Raw genomic sequence first — 24,857 nt, 5'->3', positions numbered from 1 at the left:
CGGGTCGCGGTCGAGGCCGTGGCGGTGCTTCAGGTTCTAGCGGTCCCTCAAACCGCATATATGCGTTGGCCAGCCGACAGGACCAGGAGGCGCCACCAGGTGTGGTTACAGGTGATTTGAATTTTTAAATTCGTTACATTGTTTGGTAAGAAATTGATATATGCTATTCAAAAAGAAACTCCCCCGAATTTGAGTAAGATCCGTAGCATTAAATCCAACATTCGAGGACGAATGTTCTTAGGGGGGGAGGATGTTACGTCCCGTATTTTTATACATTGGGACAACCCGGATTAACTATGATAAATTAAGGCCAAGACTATTCCGGGATTTGAAGTCGGGACTTTTGACCTTTGATTTTATTTTGAGACATAAGTTGTGTATGAAATTGTTAGCTTGAACATTTAGGAAAAATTAGGACCATAATTCATAAATTTGGAAATTAAAACTCTTGCATAAAAAAAAAATGGGAAGATGTGTGGATTGAAGTGGTCCCCACACATTGTTGTGGCCAATTTTAATTGGTCCAACACATGTGTGGGCCCAAAGACAATAAGAGATATTTTAAGGGGACTTAAAAGATGACCACTTAGTCATCTTTCTCTCATTTCACATTCCCACACTTAGAAAATAAAGCAAGAAGTTGAGGAACCAAAACCATGGCTCACGGCCAAGACCATGGAAAACCAAATCCAAATCAAGCCCCTCTAAAAATATTTCTTGGGTACAAATCAACTAATTAGAGGTCCCTAAGTAACTTGGAAGCATTGTTGGAGTGATCAAGTCTTTCATTTAAGAGATTTGCAAACCCTAGCCTATTGGTGGATTGAAGAAGAAAGGTGAGATCTAATCTTGTTTTTGAGTTATAAATGTTGTATGCATATTATAGTATGTCAATATGGATGAAAAATCATGAAATGTAGTATGTTGGAAGTTGGGTCGTGTATGGTGTGTGAAGTTGTGTAAATGGGTGTTGTGACTAAGTGAAGAATTAACTCTATTTAGTATGTTGATTGTTGTAGGGTGAAGAAATGAATGAGAACTATCGATGTATGTATATAGGTGGGTATGTAGCCGTTTATATGGCCTCCAATTTGTAGCAAAGAATGAATTAATATCGCTTAGCGTCGAAATGGTTGTTGTGATGACTTTTGTGTTGGAAATGAGAGTTAAATACCCCGAAATTGATATGGTAAATGTGCGGACTGATTTGGAGAACTTTGTGCATTGAATGCAATCCTTATATATGAGTAGTGTGGACGAATGTGGGTCGTATAATATGTCGAAGATCGCATTAGTATCGCTTAACGTTTTAGTTGTCGTTGTTATGAATTTTAGTTGGAAATGAGCAATTAATAACTCAAGATTGATGTTGAGAATTTGTGGGCTGTTTTGAGGTTAGTTGTGCGTTTGACGTAAGTTGTATATTTTATGAAAATCATATCGTTCTATTGTGGATTGTGATACAAAACATGACTTGAAAATGAGGAAAGTGAAAAAAAAAGGGTTGCTCGGCTAAGGAGACTGTTTTCGGGCAACATAGAGAAAAATTCTTGGCTTGTTGGAAAAATTATGTGAATTGTTTAGAATGTTCTTGAATGTTGTTAGTATGGATTTGGGTTAATAATCGAATGTACGAACGATATTGTGGCTTGAAAGTAAGCCGTTGAAACGAATATTTGGAAAGTTGTTGAAAGATGTAAAAGAGAGCTATTACTGTTGTTTTGCCTTTCGAATTGATTATTGATGTTGCTAGGTTGGTTATTGTGGTTGTTGTTGTTGATTTTGAGCGAGATAAATTCTCGGGATGGCCTATTTATAGGGGAAGTGCTGCCGAATTTTCTGTAGAATTTAATGATTAGTTGGAAAGAATGGCTCAAGTGCCCTTAACTAATGTTTGGTATTCGTTGGCGTATTTGTAGACCTTGGGGAGCCCGAGGCGTGGATTGGAAATTTACTTTAGATTGGCTATTTTGGAAGTGCGTACGAGGTATGTAAAGCAACCTTCCTTCTTTTGGCATGCCTTAGTTTCACATAGGCTAGATTAGAGCTTTAAGGGAATTCCAAATTCGAGATCCGAGCATGTTATGATCCATATATATATATTCTTTGGCACTCTTATGTATGTTTTTATGAAATATGAACCATGATGTATTTGAAGTAATCGCTTTCCGAAATTCGCATAGAAAATGTTCACTTTAAGGAATTTTGTAATCTCTGAATGCCATATTTTTCGCATAGAGGCTCGGATCGCTCCAATAATTTTTATAGGAGTTTGCTTGATGTATAATGGGTATGTTTTTCATAGGCGGGCTCAGTTCGGGTCTATACTCGTCCGTGGGTTCCGCGACGCCCTTTATGTAAATTCGACAACTTTGAATCAAAAAGTGATAATTATTATTCCGATTTCGAATATGACTATTTTACTTATCCTTCAGATTTATAATAATGATTTTTTGCATATGATTCCTCACTACTCCGCTCGTGCCTACTATGATATCGTTCGCCGGTTCCCGGGCCGGTTCTGTTGTCGTGCGCTTTTTGATACATTCCGGTGTTATGCTGTGTTTATGGTTCACCGTGCTCCTCGCTCGAGGGCCGGGTTCCACTTATGTTTGGCGTTATGCTGTGTTTGGCGTTATGCTGTGTTGTGATGTGTGACGGGGATTCGGAGATTTGAAACTTTCTGGTGTTATGCTGTGTTGTGGCGCCATCGACAGGCGGGCGACCACATTTTCCAGTGCCCTATGCATAATTTATACTTTGGAAATAAACATTTTGATATATTTTTTTTTTTTTGATATGTATTATTTTCTATATATCGGATTCGATTATTATTCAGATTTATTTCTGTACCTTCTGTTTTGCATACTCAGTACATATTTCGTACTGACCCCCTTCTCCGGGGGCTGCGTTTCAAGCCCGCAGGTACAGACGCACAGCCTGGTGATCCACCTGTTTAGGACACCCTTTCTGCTATTCGGAGTGCTCCTCTCTTTCCGGAGCTTATACTTTTGGTATATATATTTATTAGTGCATTTGTATATATTCGTTCATGGGTACGGCGGGGCCCTGTCCCGTCATATGATTCTGTCGGTCTGTTTAGAGGTCTGTGGACATGTTTGTGGGTTAGGGTCTTTCTGTATGGATGTATGTACATGTCGTTTGGGCGATCCCATACGCCGAGGCGGCCGGTCCGCATATGTTGTTTGGGCGATCCTATACGCCGAGGCGGCCGGTCCGCATATGTTTATATATTGCTTGGTTAGCCCTGTGTGGCTTTTGTTGGTATTTTCTGCGTGCAGGGTATATTGGATAGTCCGTAAAACAAAGGAAACTCTGCCGAAATTTTTCTGGAAATTACCTAAATTTGAAATAAAGCCTTGTCGGCTTCCGCCATATACTAGAATGAGTTGATAGAATTTGAGATAATATTTGATAGATGGGTTCGGGTGCCCAGATCGGGCACTAGTCACGGCCTACGGGGTTGGGTCGTGACAATGGACCTATCCACGATCCCTTAGGTTTACGCAGTTTTTTTTTTTTTTCAGTTTGGAATTTAGGGTTTGACATTTTTTTATTTTTTATTTTTAAATTATTTTTACTAGCTTTATACTTGTGTCCATTCACCAGGCTTCTCATTCCAAAATAGTCCCTTTTATTTATGGTCTATAATCGATCATCAACATCAAGGTCTATAATAGATCATAGCTTGTGGTTATTATAGATATGGTATTTGTTTGGTTATTAATCGACTCAACAAACAACATTAAATCAACAGAAAACAGAAAGTATCAAAAGAACTTAAAAATCATAATAAACATTATTTTCATTAATAATGGATAGATTTTTACAAAACAAAATAGCACCCCCAAACACCACCCAACAAAAGCTTTCAGCGATGAAAGTCCAAAAACTTTCATCTACCACTTTCATCACTAAAAGCTTATACAAAAATAAACTAAAAAACTACTAATCTAGGGGGGATGGTTTGGGAGGGGGGAGGGGTGATCAGAGCATCGGGGTCAACACCCTCGAGCTCAGGAAGCACATGCAGCATGCGTGTGATTTTGCGGATGGCAGTTTTCAACCGCTCACGATTCTCGCCGAGGCCCCTAAAAAGCCTCTAAAAATCGTTCGTGGGGAGTAGCACCTCAGGATGTGGTGCTCGAAACTGAGGGTGATGGTTTGCTGCTCCATTTCTTATCCTTCTCGGCATTGTTGATTAGAAAATATACAAGTTTTGGGAGTGTCTTTGATGAGAGATATGAGATGGAGTTTTCAAATTGGCTCAAGCGATTTAGAGACTCATCGCCTCGGTTTAGTGAACCGTCAGCTAATGGATGAGCGACGTGTGTCAATACGCATGGAGGCGTCATTTAAATATAAGTTTGATTAGACATAACCGTAGGCCTTTTGAATTTTTATTAGTGACGTTAGGTGGTTCTGCAGTTGCTGGGCTTTTAAGGCGATTATAAATCATATACATGGTTTATTGTAGACTAGATTCTAAGTTTATTATATACTATACCTAGTAGATATATAAAACACAGTCGTGGTTTATTATATACCATTATACAGTTGATTAATATTGAACTGACATTCAATTTCCTAAAATATTTATTTGAAGAGCCAAAAATTGCAAAGTACAAAAAAATACAATAAAATACATTGAAAAATACATCAAATATGTTGCTCTCTATTTCGGCACGTTGTTCTCTTGTGGCCGCTTCCCTTGCAAATTGAGCACTTGTTTCTCCTCCCTTTTACACGTCCTCTGGGCTTAAAAGACTCCACAATGCTAGGGATACACTTTATTCTCTTCCTTCCAAGTTTGGGCTTATAAGGAGGTAGAACAATGTACATCTTTGCATACTCCTCTGGCACAACCCATTCAGATTCTGGAGGGACTATATTGATAGTTTCAGCAAATGCAAGGATGTAAGATTGAACTTTATACATTAGTGAAGAATACTTGTAGATGCTTGAACCATATCCATTTCCATACTTCAATCTCAAGGCTGCCATGGCGTAAGCGCACGGTAATATCACAAGTCATACTCTCTACAAGAACATGTTTTGTTCAGTAGATTGACTTTGGCAGTTCTGCCACTGCCGATTACGGTGAACTCGTCGGCATCCCCATTTATATTAGTGACAAACAAGGAATCGCCCTCAGTCATCATCTTTTCCCTTAACGTTATTTCAGCCGAAGGCATAAACATATTATTTGAATCGTCGATATTTCCTCGCCTCTGCCTGAATATTTTAGCAAACCTCCTAGAAATGGAAGTGAATATGGTAGACACGGGGTACTCTCTTTCATCCCTCAACATTATAAGCGACTTAGCAATGTTTGTGGTGAGAACATCGTACCTATTGGCTGGAAAATGTGCCCTGCTCCACTTTTCAAATCCCATCTCAAACTCAAGGCACTGAGCTACTTCAGGGCTTTTATCCCTGAATTCCTGAAAATGTTCATTGAACTCCTTATAATCATATGCCTTTGCTGCATTAAAGTAGGCATGAAGAAAATCTCCACATTGAAAATTCTTTCGGAGGTTTTCAGAAAGATGCTTCATGCAAAGTCCATGGTGAGCATTCTCATAGGTCCTGGAAATACCGTTGGCTATGCTCTTGTATCTATTAGAGATGATGCACAAGTCTGGTTCATCGACGATTATAAACTTGAGCTTCTGGAAGAAATAGGTCTAAGAATCATCACACTCCTTATCCACAATGCAAAATGCAATCGGATAGACATAGTTCTCAATCCTGTGCAACGGCAGACAATAAGACACCCTCGTACTTGCCGTATAAATATGTGCAATTTACGGCAATAACCTTTCTCATGTGGGTATATCCTCGAATGCAAGCTGCGTAAGACACGATGTAATATAAAAACCTGTTGTCATCCTTAAGCTTGATGCAAATTCTAGAACTCGGATTTCGACTCTCAACCATGTAAGAATAAGCTGGTAAGCAACCATACCCGTGCTCCGGTGTCCCCTTAACCCAATTCTTAGCAATTATACCAGCCTTCCAACGCTTCCAGTAGTTTGGTTTACAATGAAAATCCCTGAAAATCGTTCTCTGGATTTTCTTTGTCGATGGCCCTTTGTTTTCAATATAGTCATCCATCAAGACTGATGCAATGACATGTGACGAGGCATGTCTATGAAGGCTTGTAACATGTTCAACACCACAAGTGTGCTCCCCAACGTACTTGTAAATGCGAACCCTATCCGAGCTCTCGTACTTACTACACCACAATATCCAGCCATAATTAGGAGATGTGCATTCCACCTTATAGTATTTGATATTACTCTTGATCGGTACAAAACCGAACGACCTCTTTATTACAGCTCTCTTCAATAAAAAATTTAAATGTTCCCTGCTATCGAATGTTTGCCCAATGTAAAAATCAATTCCATCATTGAAGACATGGTTGGTTTGTGATCCACTAGGCTGCCCATCACACTCTTCAACATCAATATCATGATCATCCGTATCCATTGAATGATCACCCATGCTCTCATTTTGCATTGAATTTACATCGACCGACTGTTGTGGGGGTGGGGGTGGGGGTGGTGCCGCTGATGTTGATGCTGCTTGAGACCTCTCAACAATATTTATTCTCAAAACAGGCTTACAACCATTAGCAATAACATCAAGCATATACAATACCACATGCCTATCATTCGTTATGAAATACGATTGAGCTTTTCCCCTAGCGGGCAGAGCATTAATTATATAACTAATGCGCAAGTCGTTAGGCTCACAATCTAATTCCCCGCTTTCCTTTACGCTTTCAACCAAATCGTTATACGTACCATTGCGACGCACGGCGATCGGCACTATGACTTTGCTCGCAGAATTCCAGTTCCAACATTTTGGGGTCTCCACCCATTCACCTATGTAATCACCACCTACTATAACATATTCTCCAATTGACGCCATACTAAAGATATAATATACTATTGTTATGGTCTATAATTGATCGATGACTAGACTTACAACAGTACCAGATTCAGACAAAAATAAAAACAACAGGGATACAACTTTTTTAATGGAGAACTGACACCACAAGAGGATTTAGAACCCAAAATGAACTCCACTACCAGTAGACGCAGGCGAAATTTGCACCGGATAATTGAGCTCTGACAACAATGGTGAAAATAATTCGAGCTTCTTTTCAATGATTTCTAAGAGATTTAAGTTACAATGACTAAAGTAGGGAAGAAATCCGTTGTTTGGGACTGATTTTCAGATGAAAAGCGGGAAATTTGGCCGGAAATGGGATCGAAAAAGTGCAAAAATGGGGAGCTTCGAGCTTTTGGGGGGAACAAAAAAAAAATCGGCTGCTCAATTGGGGTAATTAAATGTTGGTGGTTGGGGGGATGTTTTGTATTTTTTAAAACTTTGGGTTTAGGGTTGACAACTTGGGAGACTTCATTTGATGATGTCATAAATAGTGACCTTTTAGCTAATTCTTTGAGACTTAATGGCCTTTTACCTAAATAAGTGTTGAGAGTGGCCTTTTTGGCAAACTCCCCCGTAGACTCTGATATCCTCTCATCAGTAACTTTAATTAGAAGATTTAATTAGATGCACTCACTGCATAAACGAATATTCCCTTCTTATTCTATTGAATAGAAGATAATAGTCTTTTCAGATTTTTTTATGTATTTAATTTTTTTCGTTAATCTTTCTTTTTTGTTCATAAGAAAAGTAACCTCTGCTTTTCTTAGCAGGCGTTTGGTCATGCGATATGAAATCATGATTTCATATTTTGATTTTAAATCAGCGTTTGTTTATGAAATTTATATAAAATTTCAACTTAAACTTCATATAATCATTTCATATCCCAAATTCTCCAAAAAAGTATGATTTGGGATTCCAAATCATGATTTCAAATTAATTTAAATGTAAAACTTGACCCATAAATTTATATGTTGTAAAAAAAAGATTCATATGTTGGTAGATATATTTATCAACTATTTATATTAAATATTAAAAAATCTGCAAGTTGGTAGTAAATTTATAGCAAATTTACCATTATCAACCATTTACCGACAACACTACTTATACAACTCATGTTCAATTTTTCTTTTTATTGAACTAAAGTTCAATAACTTGATTTTGTATTTTTCTTAAAGGTCTTCTAGTAGCGTATTAATTTTGGTATGAACTATGATTTGCTTATTTTGGTAAGATTGTATAAGAATTGAGAAATTTTTTATGGTTTTCATAACTTGTGGGATTTTTATGTCTATGAAAGAAAATACAATTTAAAAAATTCAAATTGCATGTCCAAACATAACTCCAACTTCAAATTATCATGATTTCATATCATGTCCAAACGGCTCCTTAAAAGGATAGAACTGTTCAAAAGTATTATACTCCGAGAATTTAATATATGACCTTCGGTTTTATATCCTCTATGCAAAGTCTTTTTATATTCCATGCCATTTTGTTCTTTTTAATACGATTATTATGTCATTATAGGTATATAAGAATGTCAGAATTGAAGAATTTTGAATATCGAAATTGGAGAACATAAAAAACAACTGGAACGAGTTGAGTTTGATATTTAATCATTATTTCACCACTAAATAATGTTAGAAAACTTTGGCACTTCTCTCAATGAGGCAGGGAGGAAAAGAATCGGTAACAGATTTAGGATCACAATCAATATATAATAGTGAGATATCTCTTCGGAAAAGACATAACTCTTCAAATGTAAATATGCAATCTTTCACAAGAGGTGTAACTTTTTAGTTATGAACTCATCAATTATAACTGAAAAGTTAATTAGGTTTTTATGCATATAAAATTCATACCTAATAAAATAAAATTTATATATAACCCATAAAAATAACACTTTATTAGATTAGAAAAATGGACTTCTTTAATTGATAGCATATTTATCTATAATTATATTAAATATGTGAGTGCACTAATAGAGAATTTCTAACAAATAACTTAAATTTTAAATATGTTGCTAAAGCTAATTGGCTTGTAGTTCGACCGAGTAAGCATGCATGCTTTAAACTTGAGTTCCAAATCAGTTCTCCCGTTGCTTTCATTTCCCACCAACTCTGTCGATCCAATCTTGTTGTATACAGTATCTATTTTTTCGCTACAGAAAAAGAACATAAAGTCGATTGTGTCTTTGTTCTGATTTTGTTACTCTGGCAATTGATTATTGTAATTTAAGAAGAAGTATCATCTAACCCACCAATTCCCAGTTGAGTTAAATGTGTGGTTAGCCTAACTTCGGAAAAAAAAAATCTATTCGTATATTAATTAATACTTCATGTGTCTCAATTTATGTAACATATCTTTCTTTTTAGTCGTTCTTCTATGTGTAAAATTCACTTTCTTTTTAGTCGTTCTTCTATGTGTAAAATTCACTACAAAAACATAGGTAATTTGTGTTGGTTGAAAGTTGCAATTTGCGGAAGTTTTAGCCTTCACTATTTGCTAGCTGAGACTAACATCTTTTTGCGCGAATTGCCCTTCAGTTGGGGTGGTCTTTGGTTTTTGGACTTCAAATTGGTGGTCTTTAATTTTTACCCTTCGCCTAATACCCCGAGATTCTGGATTCGAATCCCAGCTTAGTAAATAAAAAGAAAGAATTTTCGCAAGGCATATGTTTGGATCCGTAAGGTAGAGTTTTGCCTTAAAACTCTGCCTTAAGGCAGAATTTCACCTTCAGGCCAAATTCTGCCTTAAGGCATAGTTTTGTCTTCAAAATTCTGCGTTAAGGCAAAACTCTGCATTGCGAATTCAAACTTTACCTTGTGAATATTTTTAAAAATTTTGACTGAACGGGGATTCGACCCCGAAATCAAAGAATTTTTAGCAAAGGACAAAAAATAAGGACCACCAATTTGAGGGGAAAAAATTAAAGACCACCCCCAGCGAAGGGCAATCCTGCAAAATGCCTGGAGATTAAAACCACCGCGAATTGCAACTTTCAACCTCCACAAATTATTCATTTTTTTTTGTAGTGAATAACTTGACTTAAAATTTCTCATTTATCCTTAATGAAATGATTTATCGTCAAATCTATATATAATATAAAGCTAGGCAAAAAAAGAGTGATGTAACACCTCTCTTTGGCCAAGGATTCTATTTATCTTTTTTCTCCTTTTTTTGCCTCTTTTTTATTTTTCTTAATTAGTTTCTTTAAAAACTTCTACAGGAAGATTGCAACAGTTGGAAAAAAAGTTACACGTTAGTAGTAATTAGTGATAGAAATAATGGTTGCAATTAAAATAATTAAAAGTGTGAAACGTCTAACGGTTGCAGTTATAATATTGAAGAGGTTTGAGGCAATGAAAAGTTATGAGGACAGTAAAGAGATATAATATATGAGAATTGTAAAGATTCAACTGGATGGCCATTTTTGTTCACACAATCGTTGAGGTATGTAAGAGTGATTAGCAAATCTCTCTTTATATTTTTCTTTTAATGTACTTTAACGATAGATCATAATTCTTTTGTAGATGAAATAAAATTTCTATGATATATATTCGGAGTGCTTCGAACATCGATATGATTTGTAGATGATTCTCTGGCATCTCGCCTCCATAGAATATTAAATTTAACTATGTGAGGTTTTGTGGCATGCTATTGAAAATCCTTCCGCTATCGGGTTTGAGGAAAAAATTTCCTTTATGTTCAAAATATCCAAGCGGTCATGAATGGATAGCTAAATTGCACGTATGAACACCCTTATATATACTTCGACCTACTATAATTCAGAAGGTATGATATTGTTGACACCCAATTTTGTCCCGCCTCTCTGCCAAAATACCTATTTTTAAGCTTCTAATATTTTTTGAAAAAATAAAAATATATATATTATGTTTACTATAATTATTAGCCTCTTATCAATACCGACACTTTATTATTCTATTATAATTATTATTATTATTATTATTATTGTTATTATTATTTATTAATTCACAATTCTTATCATTTCGGCATTTTTACCAGCTTACGCATTTATCTTTGCATAATTAAATAATAGTATTTATTTAGTGCGGATTTTCAAAGAAAAATAATATATATTATTACACGGCTATTATAACACCATATGATCTTATTACCCGAGTCTAATAATCACACATTTTTGGTATTAAGTAATATTTTGTCACCCTCGGTATATTCATTAATTAAAATGGGTCTTTTATTCAAATTTAAAGCCAAACTATTTCTTGCACTCGGTCCGTATTTTGACTTACCGGACCCCAAATCAAAGTCCGATTAACTCCTAATATTTTTTGGACCAGACCATATTTTTTATCTCAATTTTCAGACCAGTCCATGTTTTAATTCACTAGTCCATTTTTTAATACCCGGTCTAAAAATTGACCCGGTCCATAAATGAACCGGGTTTGACCCATTTCAGTGAAAATAAGGGGAACCCTTTTAGGGTTTCCCCTCATTTTCGCTCCCACCTCATCACCGCCGCTTCTCCCTTCCCCCATTTCCTCTCCTTCTCCGTCTTCTCCACCTCCCCATCGCCACCGCCGCGCCTCCCCATTTCCCCTCCTTCATCATCGCCTCCACCCCAACCGTTTCCCTATCCCCTTCTCTGCCACTCCCTCTCCTTTTATCCATAAAACCCTAGCCGCAACACACCCCCTCACTATCTTCGTCACACCGCACCCATCACCGACACCTCTGACACACCCCACTACTTCATCGTCCACACCCATACCTCCACTCACCCGATATCTCTGACACCCGACACCCTCGCCACTATCTCCATCTCCACCTCGTGACTTCCACTTCGTCATCGACACCCCATCAACATCCCACTCACCCCGACATCCCCGTCACAACCATCTAACACCACCACGTCTTCCTCTATCACACCCATACCCCGACACCCATGCGCATCTGCCTAAAAAAAAGAAATAAACAAAAAAAAAAAACCTAAAAGGGAGGCTCTATAAGATGAACTGGGGGAGACGGAAAAGGGAGAGGAAAAAAAGAGAGAGAGAAAACCCATGACCTTTTGCAATTCTATATATAAAATAGTTTTGATTAAGTAAGCATATCTAATCAATTGAATTTTAAAGCTTTATTTACATTATTTTGAAATCTTTTTTGCATTCCATTCATAACAAGTCTAGATTTTCTATATCACTATACTCATATACTGTCATTTTATTCTAAGTTAAATTGGCTAGATTTTCTCTTAAAAGTCTATTTATATACAAATCATTATATTTTGCAAGTTTCACTTTAAAATAAAAATTATTATTTAAAGCTTAACAAAACATTCATGAGTCTCATTTTTGGTGGATTACTATATATTTCTTCAAGTTAGTTTAAATAACATCATTATGTTTTCTTTTCTTTCTTTAAAACCTTAATAACATTAACGACCTGTTTTTCTTACGATTTAAGCATTATATTTAATCTAAATTAATTAACCTAAATTTGGCCGGATAACCGTAGTTAACGGATTCTAAAGGATGCCTAACACCTTCCCTTTAGGATAATATAGAGCCCTTACCCAGAATCACACTGGTTAGCAGACCATTAACGGAGGTTTAGTTTTAACTTTACCTTAGTTAATATTTAGGTGTCCTAATTCACCATTAAATTAATTAGGTGGCGACTCCCTTAAAACAAACAAATAGGAATCACCAATACGTCATACTCCCTAAATCTACCCGGTTAAAATGGGGTGTGACAGCTTGGCGACTCCGCTGGGGATTTTAGGCTCTTAACCATAACAACTTAGATTAATAAATCATTTGTTGGATGCTTTGTTTATTTTGCTTTATTTTGTCTATATTGTTGCTTTATATGCTTTTAAGTATTTTTATTCCTTATATGTATTTTCTGTGTAATATGTTATTACTGCTTTCCTTAAACTGGCATTCCGTTCATATTTCCTCCACTTTTGGAAAATTCACACTATCACACGTACACGCGAGGTGTGCTTAGCGCACCCGCAAATTTCTTCATAGAATCCAAATTTTAAGGGAGTTGGCGCATGCGCGGGGGTGCCCGAATAACGGGGACCGCGTAGCCTTCTCACTCGAGCAGTCCGCTCGGGAACCTTGTGTCTAGCAAACCCATTCTTAGTCTACTTAGGGTAGAGCGAAGCCAAAACCTTGTAAGAACATGCATCATTTTAAACCTAGGAGGCTTAATACCCTTGGTGTATTAAGTTCATTAGTCAACCTTACCAAATGTCCAAAAGAGTCCATGACTCTAAGTGACACTACTCACTATCTATGTGCATTATTTGAAGGATAAATATGTGGAATATGTAGACCTAGTACTCTATAGATAAATATTTCAAGAAAAACTAACCTTTTGTTGCAGGTTGACGTGGAGCATCTAAAATTAATGTCAGAGGTTGAAGACAATTAAAAGAAATTAGTGGAGATAAAGCGTTAGATATCCTAGATCAACTTTAAATTGTATTATTAAACTGGCATGTAATAAATTTTATTTTCTTGTAAATTAGTTGTAAGAAGAGTTATGGAATGATACATAAAAGACATGAATGTCCTTCAATGTTCGTTAGGCCTACCTCTGGCATAAAGAGGTCCCTTGCATTATAAAACGCGATGTATTATGTGTAATAATGTGTTTATATGCAATAATATTATCCTTACCGTATACTGACTCATTTTCCTTTTCTTTTTCTTGTTTTTATCTTTTTTCTTTTTAAACTTATTTTCAAAACAAAGAAGGTTGACTTGTGCTAAAAGGGAACTGGCGGAGCATCCATATTTCACACGGTCTAAAGCCAAGAAATCAGATTCTGACTCATCACTAATCACCTGGTTAACTAAAAGGACTCGTTCTAAAATGGAGCAAAGTTTGATCAATGCAACCACTTCATCTGAGCCATCTCTTAGTTTACCAATCACGAGTGATCCCACATCCTCTAATGAACCAGAAACACATTTGGAGACCATTGCTCGTCTGGAGCGACGAGTTGCCGAACTAAGTCATATGGTACTTCATAACCGGTCATTTTCTCAAACACCGCCACATATGACTCCGTCCCAGGGAGTTCGTCAAACTTTGCCTGTGCCACATCCATTCCCAAATTTGGACGAATTTAACCAAGCAAATTATTTCACCACTTCTCAGCCAGTTCGTTCCGAACACCTCACTCAAAATGCTCCCTTTTTATTTACAACCACCTCTTCAAAAGCTCAATTCATACCGCCAGCACATGACACACATCAAGTTCCGCCGGTGTATACTTATACCACAGCTCCACCCATGACACAGATTCAAGGACAATGTCGCACAGATGTTGATCATTATGTCGAAGTTGAAAATGAGGCACGGTCAGTTAATGATGAAATGATAAATAGAAAGCTCAAAAGTTTGGAAGATGCCATGAGAAGTTTACGTGGACTTGGTAGTAACCAAAGCGTGAGATATGAAGAATTATGTGCATTTCCTGAGGTAGAATTGCCACCAGGTTACAAGATTCCAAAATTTGAGAAGTTTGATGGGTCGGGGAACCCTTTCTTCCATTTGAAGGTCTATTGTGAAAAGTTGATTGGTGTGGGGAAGAATGAAGGGATAAGAGTCAAACTATTCAATCAGAGTTTGAGTGGAAAAGCCTTGGAGTGGTATTCTAAGCAAGATACAACCAAATGGCGTACTTGGGATGATTTGGCAAATGCTTTTGTGGATCACTACAAGTTTCATGTTGAGATCGCTCCTGACAGAATCTCAATTACAAAGTTGAAGAAGAAGTTCACCGAATCATTTCGAGAATATGCTATACGGTGGAGGGAAGAAGCATCTAGGGTACACCCACCCATGGAGGAGACAGAAATGGTTACTTTCTTCATTCAAGCACTAGAACCGGAATATTATGAACGTTTGGTGACAATGAGTGGAAAAACTTTTGCAGAAGTGATCAAAGCTGGGGACATGATCGAAGATGGCATTAAGACAGGGAGAATAACAAGTCTAGCAGCTTTGCAGTCTACCAGTAGGGCTATACAAACTGGTACTCTCGGAAATGGAAAGAAAAAAGAGAAAGAAGCAGCATCGGTGATGGCCTTGGGAAACACATCATACCGCCATCAACGACCACCGCGATACCCGCCTAACGCTCACCACTCACAATATTTCCAATATTCTCCACATCCCTACGACCAAGCTTTGTCATCTTACCAACCTCAATCACCACAAATATCCTACCCTGTTTACAACACACAACCAGCATATCGAGCTCCACGACCACCAACATATCCAGCTCCACCATCACAACCTCATCATCCAAACAATGCATCCGCACCTCGCCCAAATAAACCGTTTCGCAATTTCACACCATTGGGAGAACCACTGAGCGTTGTTTTCGAAAGGCTGCAAGCTTCAGGCTTAGTATATCCTGTGGAAGGTAGAATTCCAGATCCATTACCCAGAAGCTTTGATCCCACTAAAACATGTGCATATCATTCGGGGGTAAAAGGCCATTCCACTGATTGTTGTTACGCATTGAAGCATAAGGTTGAGGATCTTATTGAAGCAAAACAGATCACGGTCAAACCACCAACACCAAATGTGGTTAACAATCCACTCCCGACCCATGATGGGGCCACGATAAATATGATTGGAATAGATGAAAATGTTGACGACCCAGCCGAATTTATAGTGCCTGTGGATCGTGTGGAGGATCATGATTTTGTAGCCGTTGCTTCTCCGGCTGTAGTGATAAGGGGTTGTGTGCCTGTCGAGATATTAGGAGCTTCATCAACGCCTGTGGAAGTAGTTCAAGCACCAAATCAGTTACCAGTGCTCGATACAAAAGTCGTACCATGGAATTATCAACAAACTGTGATGGAATGTCGAGGAAAGGACACGATCACTGACAAGGTTAAGACATCAGGAATGACAAGGTCTGGAAGATGCTATTCTCCAGAAGAGCTAGTTAGATTGGGGCAAGTTAAGGAAACCAATGTACCTCCCAAAAGGGTCGTGACTGAATTCGAAGCAGAAGAATTTCTGAGGAAGATTAAGGCTAGTGAGTATTCAGTTGTGGATCAGTTGAAAAAGACCAATGCTCAAATTCCTATTCTCTCTTTGCTTTTGAGTTCGGATATGCACAGAAATGCACTGTTGAAGATTTTGAATGAAGCATATGTCCCAAGCGAAACAACTAGTGAGGCGTTAGCTGGGATGATTGAGCGCGTGCTTGATAGTCATCGAATCAGTTTCGATAAAGAGGAACTGCCGCCAGAAGGATGCATGCATAACAAAGCACTCCATATAACTGTCAAATGTCGTAACATGTTTGTGGCTAAAGTATTGATTGATGGGGGTTCTGGACTCAACATCTGTCCATTAGCAAGTCTGAAGAAGATCGGATATAATGTTAGTGAGTTCAAGACCAGTGATATGAATATTCGAGCATTTGATGGGGCTCAAAGGCGCCCTATTGGGGAAATAGAGTTGAAAGTGTTGATTGGCCCTGTTGAATTCATTATGGACTTTCAAGTACTTGATATTTCTACATCATACAATATGCTGTTAGGTAGGCCGTGGATTCACCTGGCTGGGGCCGTACCATCTACTTTGCACCAAACTGTCAAATTCGAGTGGGATCAGCAACAAATATGTATACACGGAGAAGGAGACACGTCTTTCTATCTAGAGCAATCCACCCCATTCGTCGAGGCAGAAGGAGGGTTCGACGGAGCAGCTTACCACGCTTGGGAGGTTGTGAATGTCACTAAAGAGAGTGAAGTGTGTCAAACTCAAGAGTTCAAAAGATCATGCGCCGCAATTATGGTTGCAAAAGAAATGCTGAGAAATGGGTACCAACCTGGATTTGGGCTAGGGAAAACACTAAATGGGCGAGTTGAGCCAGTCGTTCTCTCTACGCAACAATTTACATTCGGTTTGGGATATGAGCCAACTGAGGAAGAAGTGAAGAAAGCACGAAAGAATAAAAGGAAGGAGATTGCATTGCCAAAACCCATTCCTACCATTGATCAAACTTTCTTAAAACCTTCAGATCTTATTGTTGAAGTTGCCTATGATGATATCGTGGAAGGAGTCAAGAACCTGTTCGTGGAAGATGAAGATGATCATGCTATGATAATCAAAGACTTTGCTGAAATATTGACTTTATAGGCTGGTGAGCCGGGACCTGAGTTGCAAAATTGGACTTCTATCTTAGCCCCGGTTCGCCGGGAGTTTCAGTATTTTAAGTTTAAATTTCCTTTTTGTAGTAGGCCGGAGGCATCAACTAGAACATTTAGTTCCTTTTGTCATGTTGCCTCTATGTTTTGTTACGGCCTTTTTAAATTAAGATTCTGTCATTTTGTTTGGAACGAACTACGTTTGGCCTGACTTCCTGTTGGATACGTAGGCAGCCCACATCGGGTTCGGCCACTCTTTTCAAATTATTTCAACGTCTTTGTTTTGTGGTTGGAACTACGTTTGGCCTGACTTCCTGTTGGATACGTAGGTAGCCCACATCGGGTTCGGCCACTTTTTCAAAATATTTCAGTGTTTTTGTTGTATGAGTGGAACTACGCATGGCCTGATTTCCTTTTGGATACGTAGGCAACCCACATAGGGTTCGGCCCCTTTATTAAAAAACAAAACAAACTCAAAAATCTTTATGTTCATCACGAACTACGTCTGGCCTGATTCCTTTGGGATACGTAGGCAACCCGAGGCGGGTTCGGCCCTTCTATTTTGAAATTTTTATCTTCGGTTTGGCCAAACATTTTTGGTTCGTATAAAATACATAAGGATTTTTAACAAGATTTTGGTCTTCCCACCATTTAAATTCATGTGTCTTAGTATCTTGAAACTGGGACAAAGTTTTTGAAATCGGTAAAATCACTTTCAAAAATTTTTCATTACAACTTTCTCACTTTTCGATCGTTTAGAACCAAGCGTTTCCAGGACTTGAAACTGGGACAAATTTCGAAGTCGGTCAAATCACTTTCGAAAACTTTCATTATAAGTTCTTATTTTTCAATTGTCCAGAATCAAGCATCTCTAAGACTGAAACTGGGATAAATTTTTAGAAGTAGCATAAAAGTGGTCTTAAACGAAAGTCCATCCATATTTCTAAAATGTGAATAAATTCAAAAATCGAGTCTTCTTAGTCATGTTACATATTAGAGCCACTAAGTATTTCCTTTCAAAGTCATCTAAATCTCATTACTTTTATTTTCAAAATACATTTTTTTTATAACTGAAACTCCCCGGCGAAGCAAGATATGTGGTGAGACATCGAAGAACGTGGACGCGACCGAGACAAAAGTCAATTCAAGGGCCAAGTTCCCCGACATGCACAAGTCAACCAATTTTCTTTTAAACTCACAATTTTTCTTTGTTGAGACAGGTCCAATTAACATGAACACGGTGCATGTATTAAATTATGGGTGTGATCAAAAAGTTAACTTTCTTCAAAATGCAAATACTCTTCAGCGTGGATGCAAAGGTAGCTTATGCCGAACGGTGGGCGTCGTTCCACTCATCACGAAATTTCAATTGCAACAGTGGACACAAGTTCATCTTCTCAACCAAGGGCTGTAAGTATAATTCTTTTAGACCCAGCTATTGATTCTTATCACTAACAATTGTTTTAGCTCGTGACATTCATCGATGGATCGAATACATATAATCAGGGACACTGACCTTGATCACCTGTTATCGGTTAGAATTCCTCAATTTCGTCATCACTTCATACATGTTCAAATCATTATCAAATTCTTTTAGAATGAAGTATGTTAATAAGATAACAAGATCGAAATATTGCATCGTATATCAAATTGTGGGGGTTAATTATATATTTAACTTCCGTCACAACGGGACATGGATTAAGATGTGGATATCTTTTTACAATACTATTTCTAAAGTGGACGTGGATTTACATTTACATTGTGGATGCGAGCATGGAAGTGGAAATAGAATTATATTACAAAAAATATACATATAATTGTAGAAAGTGGATACAGATTTATGTTTTTGAAAGTAAAAGTGAATTTATTTTTGCGCCGTATAATGCAGACGTGAAAGTAGATGTAAATTTACTGTTGTACCGTATAATACGGACGTCAAAGTCGACGTGGATTTATATTTTGTACCGTGAAATGCGGACGTAGATTTATATTTTGAACTGTGAAAGTGAACTTGGATTTATTTTTCTGCACCCTGAAAGTGGATGTGGATTTACATTTTTTGCACCATGGGAAGTGGACATGATATAGGCACCCACCTTAAAATGCGGGTATTTCAAAGTTCAAATTAGGCACCCACCTTAGAATGCGGGTATTTCAATGTTCAAATTAGGCACCCACCTTAGAATGCGGGTATTTCAAAATTTAATTCAGGCACCCACCTTAGAATGCGGGTATGTCAATTTCCAATTCAGGCACCCACCTTAGAATGCGGGTATTTCAATGTTCAAATCAGGCACCCACCTTAGAATGCGGGTATTTCAATGTTCAATTCAGGCACCCACCTTAGAATGCGGGTATTTCAATGTTCAATTCAGGCACCCACCTTAGAATGCGGGTATTTCAAAATTTAATTTAGGCACCCACCTTAGAATGCGGGTATGTCAATTTCAATCCAGGCACCCACCTTAGAATGCGGGTATTTCAATGTTCAATTCAGGCACCCACCTTAGAATGCGGGTATTTCAATGTTCAAATTAGGCACCCACCTCCGAATGCGGGTATGTCAATTTTCAATTTAGGCACCCACCTTAGAATGCGGGTATTTCAATGTTCAGTTCAGGCACCCACCTCCGAATGCGGGTATCTTATATTTCAAGTTCAGGCACCCACCTCCGAATGCGGGTATCTTATATTTCAGTTCAGGCACCCACCTCCGAATGCGGGTATCTTATATTTCAAGTTCAGGCGCCCACCTCCGAATGCGGGTATCTTATATTTCAAGTTCAGGCACCCACCTCCGAATGCGGGTATCTTATATTTCAGTTCAAGCATCCACCTCCGAATGTGGATTCAACTTTTGAAACAGGGGTTGCAAGTGTAACTTCTCCAACCCTGGCTTATTTACATATATTTCTTTATTGCTAACAATTGTTTTTAGCTGATGGCTTTTGACAATATCAAAGTTGGCATCACACATCAAATCGTGGAACTTTTTCTTCGGCAGCGAACTGGGGCAATTCGTCGGGAAAGACAATCAGACTTCCCGAAACGGGTCAAAGATCTACCTCGAACACTCGTCTCTAATCACAAGTATTCTTTTGCAATTCAATCTTCAGAATTCTCAAGTTTCTATCACAATACCCAGTGTTATCATAATTCAGCACTGAGACAATATTTTGCAAGTTTCGCGCCGATTGGGGTTCAAGTGTCGTAATTGTCCCAGAACTACACTCGACCTGATTCTCGTATAGCCCTAGATATGTAGGCAACTCAGAGACCGGAGTTCGGTTAGCCTAACTTCCCAGTTGAGTTAAAGAAGTATCATCTAACCCACCAATTCCCAGTTGAGTTAAATGTGTGGTTAGCCTAACTTCGGAAAAAAAAAATCTATTCGTATATTAATTAATACTTCATGTGTCTCAATTTATGTAACATATCTTTCTTTTTAGTCGTTCTTCTATGTGTAAAATTCACTTTCTTTTTAGTCGTTCTTCTATGTGTAAAATTCACTACAAAAACATAGGTAATTTGTGTTGGTTGAAAGTTGCAATTTGCGGAAGTTTTAGCCTTCACTATTTGCTAGCTGAGACTAACATCTTTTTGCGCGAATTGCCCTTCAGTTGGGGTGGTCTTTGGTTTTTGGACTTCAAATTGGTGGTCTTTAATTTTTACCCTTCGCCTAATACCCCGAGATTCTGGATTCGAATCCCAGCTTAGTAAATAAAAAGAAAGAATTTTCGCAAGGCATATGTTTGGATCCGTAAGGTAGAGTTTTGCCTTAAAACTCTGCCTTAAGGCAGAATTTCACCTTCAGGCCAAATTCTGCCTTAAGGCATAGTTTTGTCTTCAAAATTCTGCGTTAAGGCAAAACTCTGCATTGCGAATTCAAACTTTACCTTGTGAATATTTTTAAAAATTTTGACTGAACGGGGATTCGACCCCGAAATCAAAGAATTTTTAGCAAAGGACAAAAAATAAGGACCACCAATTTGAGGGGAAAAAATTAAAGACCACCCCCAGCGAAGGGCAATCCTGCAAAATGCCTGGAGATTAAAACCACCGCGAATTGCAACTTTCAACCTCCACAAATTATTCATTTTTTTTTGTAGTGAATAACTTGACTTAAAATTTCTCATTTATCCTTAATGAAATGATTTATCGTCAAATCTATATATAATATAAAGCTAGGCAAAAAAAGAGTGATGTAACACCTCTCTTTGGCCAAGGATTCTATTTATCTTTTTTCTCCTTTTTTTGCCTCTTTTTTATTTTTCTTAATTAGTTTCTTTAAAAACTTCTACAGGAAGATTGCAACAGTTGGAAAAAAAGTTACACGTTAGTAGTAATTAGTGATAGAAATAATGGTTGCAATTAAAATAATTAAAAGTGTGAAACGTCTAACGGTTGCAGTTATAATATTGAAGAGGTTTGAGGCAATGAAAAGTTATGAGGACAGTAAAGAGATATAATATATGAGAATTGTAAAGATTCAACTGGATGGCCATTTTTGTTCACACAATCGTTGAGGTATGTAAGAGTGATTAGCAAATCTCTCTTTATATTTTTCTTTTAATGTACTTTAACGATAGATCATAATTCTTTTGTAGATGAAATAAAATTTCTATGATATATATTCGGAGTGCTTCGAACATCGATATGATTTGTAGATGATTCTCTGGCATCTCGCCTCCATAGAATATTAAATTTAACTATGTGAGGTTTTGTGGCATGCTATTGAAAATCCTTCCGCTATCGGGTTTGAGGAAAAATTTTCCTTTATGTTCAAAATATCCAAGCGGTCATGAATGGATAGCTAAATTGCACGTATGAACACCCTTATATATACTTCGACCTACTATAATTCAGAAGGTATGATATTGTTGACACCCAATTTTGTCCCGCCTCTCTGCCAAAATACCTATTTTTAAGCTTCTAATATTTTTTGAAAAAATAAAAATATATATATTATGTTTACTATAATTATTAGCCTCTTATCAATACCGACACTTTATTATTCTATTATAATTATTATTATTATTATTATTATTATTGTTATTATTATTTATTAATTCACAATTCTTATCATTTCGGCATTTTTACCAGCTTACGCATTTATCTTTGCATAATTAAATAATAGTATTTATTTAGTGCGGATTTTCAAAGAAAAATAATATATATTATTACACGGCTATTATAACACCATATGATCTTATTACCCGAGTCTAATAATCACACATTTTTGGTATTAAGTAATATTTTGTCACCCTCGGTATATTCATTAATTAAAATGGGTCTTTTATTCAAATTTAAAGCCAAACTATTTCTTGCACTCGGTCCGTATTTTGACTTACCGGACCCCAAATCAAAGTCCGATTAACTCCTAATATTTTTTGGACCAGACCATATTTTTTATCTCAATTTTCAGACCAGTCCATGTTTTAATTCACTAGTCCATTTTTTAATACCCGGTCTAAAAATTGACCCGGTCCATAAATGAACCGGGTTTGACCCATTTCAGTGAAAATAAGGGGAACCCTTTTAGGGTTTCCCCTCATTTTCGTTCCCACCTCATCACCGCCGCTTCTCCCTTCCCCCATTTCCTCTCCTTCTCCGTCTTCTCCACCTCCCCATCGCCACCGCCGCGCCTCCCCATTTCCCCTCCTTCATCATCGCCTCCACCCCAACCGTTTCCCTATCCCCTTCTCTGCCACTCCCTCTCCTTTTACCCATAAAACCCTAGCCGCAACACACCCCCTCACTATCTTCGTCACACCGCACCCATCACCGACACCTCTGACACACCCCACTACTTCATCGTCCACACCCATACCTCCACTCACCCGATATCTCTGACACCCGACACCCTCGCCACTATCTCCATCTCCACCTCGTGACTTCCACTTCGTCATCGACACCCCATCAACATCCCACTCACCCCGACATCCCCGTCACAACCATCTAACACCACCACGTCTTCCTCTATCACACCCATACCCCGACACCCATGCGCATCTGCCTAAAAAAAAGAAATAAACAAAAAAAAAAAACCTAAAAGGGAGGCTCTATAAGATGAACTGGGGGAGACGGAAAAGGGAGAGGAAAAAAAGAGAGAGAGAAAACCCATGACCTTTTGCAATTCTATATATAAAATAGTTTTGATTAAGTAAGCATATCTAATCAATTGAATTTTAAAGCTTTATTTACATTATTTTGAAATCTTTTTTGCATTCCATTCATAACAAGTCTAGATTTTCTATATCACTATACTCATATACTGTCATTTTATTCTAAGTTAAATTGGCTAGATTTTCTCTTAAAAGTCTATTTATATACAAATCATTATATTTTGCAAGTTTCACTTTAAAATAAAAATTATTATTTAAAGCTTAACAAAACATTCATGAGTCTCATTTTTGGTGGATTACTATATATTTCTTCAAGTTAGTTTAAATAACATCATTATGTTTTCTTTTCTTTCTTTAAAACCTTAATAACATTAACGACCTGTTTTTCTTACGATTTAAGCATTATATTTAATCTAAATTAATTAACCTAAATTTGGCCGGATAACCGTAGTTAACGGATTCTAAAGGATGCCTAACACCTTCCCTTTAGGATAATATAGAGCCCTTACCCAGAATCACACTGGTTAGCAGACCATTAACGGAGGTTTAGTTTTAACTTTACCTTAGTTAATATTTAGGTGTCCTAATTCACCATTAAATTAATTAGGTGGCGACTCCCTTAAAACAAACAAATAGGAATCACCAATACGTCATACTCCCTAAATCTACCCGGTTAAAATGGGGTGTGACAGATATTTTATCGCAGATTCTTATTCTTGTGAAAGCCTTTTTTTTAGATACTTCATTGGCCTTCCTTTTTTTATTTTTGTCAAAAGTTCCGGATATTGAGGGCCTATGCAAGAAATAGAAAGTGGACTATATTAATTGCGACGGAAAATTCTCCCTCCTTCTTACGTTTATGTTGACAAGTTTTGTTTCATTGCGATGTTAGATTTTTAGGGTAGTGTACAACATGCATCTTACCTAGCATTTAAACCTTCATGTCGGTATTTTTTTTTTTAAGTTCCTAATCAAGCTAATCTTAATATTAGCATTTCCACAGAGTTGGTGGTCGATCGCGAGAACTTTTTCATAGCAAAAAGTGTGGTGTTCATAACACTTCTCTATTAATGTGATTCAAGGCTTCATGACAAACTATTATCTTCTTTTCTCAAGTTCTTTTATTTTTTCAATTTGAGTGTGCAGTTGCTTAACTTATTTTTTACTTTCTGAAATTATCTAAATTTTTGTTGTATTTGAAAGCATTTGGAAGTTTTAAATTATTTGATATGGTTTTTTTAAAAGTTTGTAAGACAATGTTAGATGTTGGCTAAGTTTAGTTGCAAAAGAAGTTGTTTAGTTGATTTATAAAATATCAAAGATGTGAAAGCATTTAGATTTTTAAAGAATTTTGTAATGCTTTTTAAAAATAATTATAAGGCCATGCTAGATGTTTGGCCGGCTTATTTTGATAATAATAAATTGCTCTGTGCTATGTGCTACATGGAATTATAATTTAAGTCCTTCATTAATCATTTTGGGGAAATTCCAAGATTTGCTCTTGCAGTTTAAATGTGAAACAAAATTGTGATTTTTGTTTTTCGGCTTTTACTTCTGAAAAGTTTGATTTTATTTTAGG

At 37.2% G+C, this 24,857-nt stretch overlaps 1 long non-coding RNA gene across 1 annotated transcript; it reads left to right on the top strand.

The window, feature by feature from the left end:
* The first annotated feature begins 472 nt into the window (after positions 1 to 472).
* On the top strand, positions 473 to 3,793 carry LOC132634258 (uncharacterized). The gene is made up of 3 exons (XR_009580093.1): positions 473 to 836; positions 1,920 to 1,987; positions 2,926 to 3,793. It is a non-coding gene; the product is annotated as an uncharacterized LOC132634258 (long non-coding RNA).
* Positions 3,794 to 24,857: the final 21,064 nt, after the last annotated feature.

This window comes from Lycium barbarum, chromosome 3 (assembly GCF_019175385.1).
Source record: "Lycium barbarum isolate Lr01 chromosome 3, ASM1917538v2, whole genome shotgun sequence".
Taxonomy (NCBI): domain Eukaryota; kingdom Viridiplantae; phylum Streptophyta; class Magnoliopsida; order Solanales; family Solanaceae; genus Lycium; species Lycium barbarum.
The sequence above is the reverse complement of the archived record's forward strand: the minus strand, read 5'-3'. Positions and strand labels throughout refer to the sequence as shown.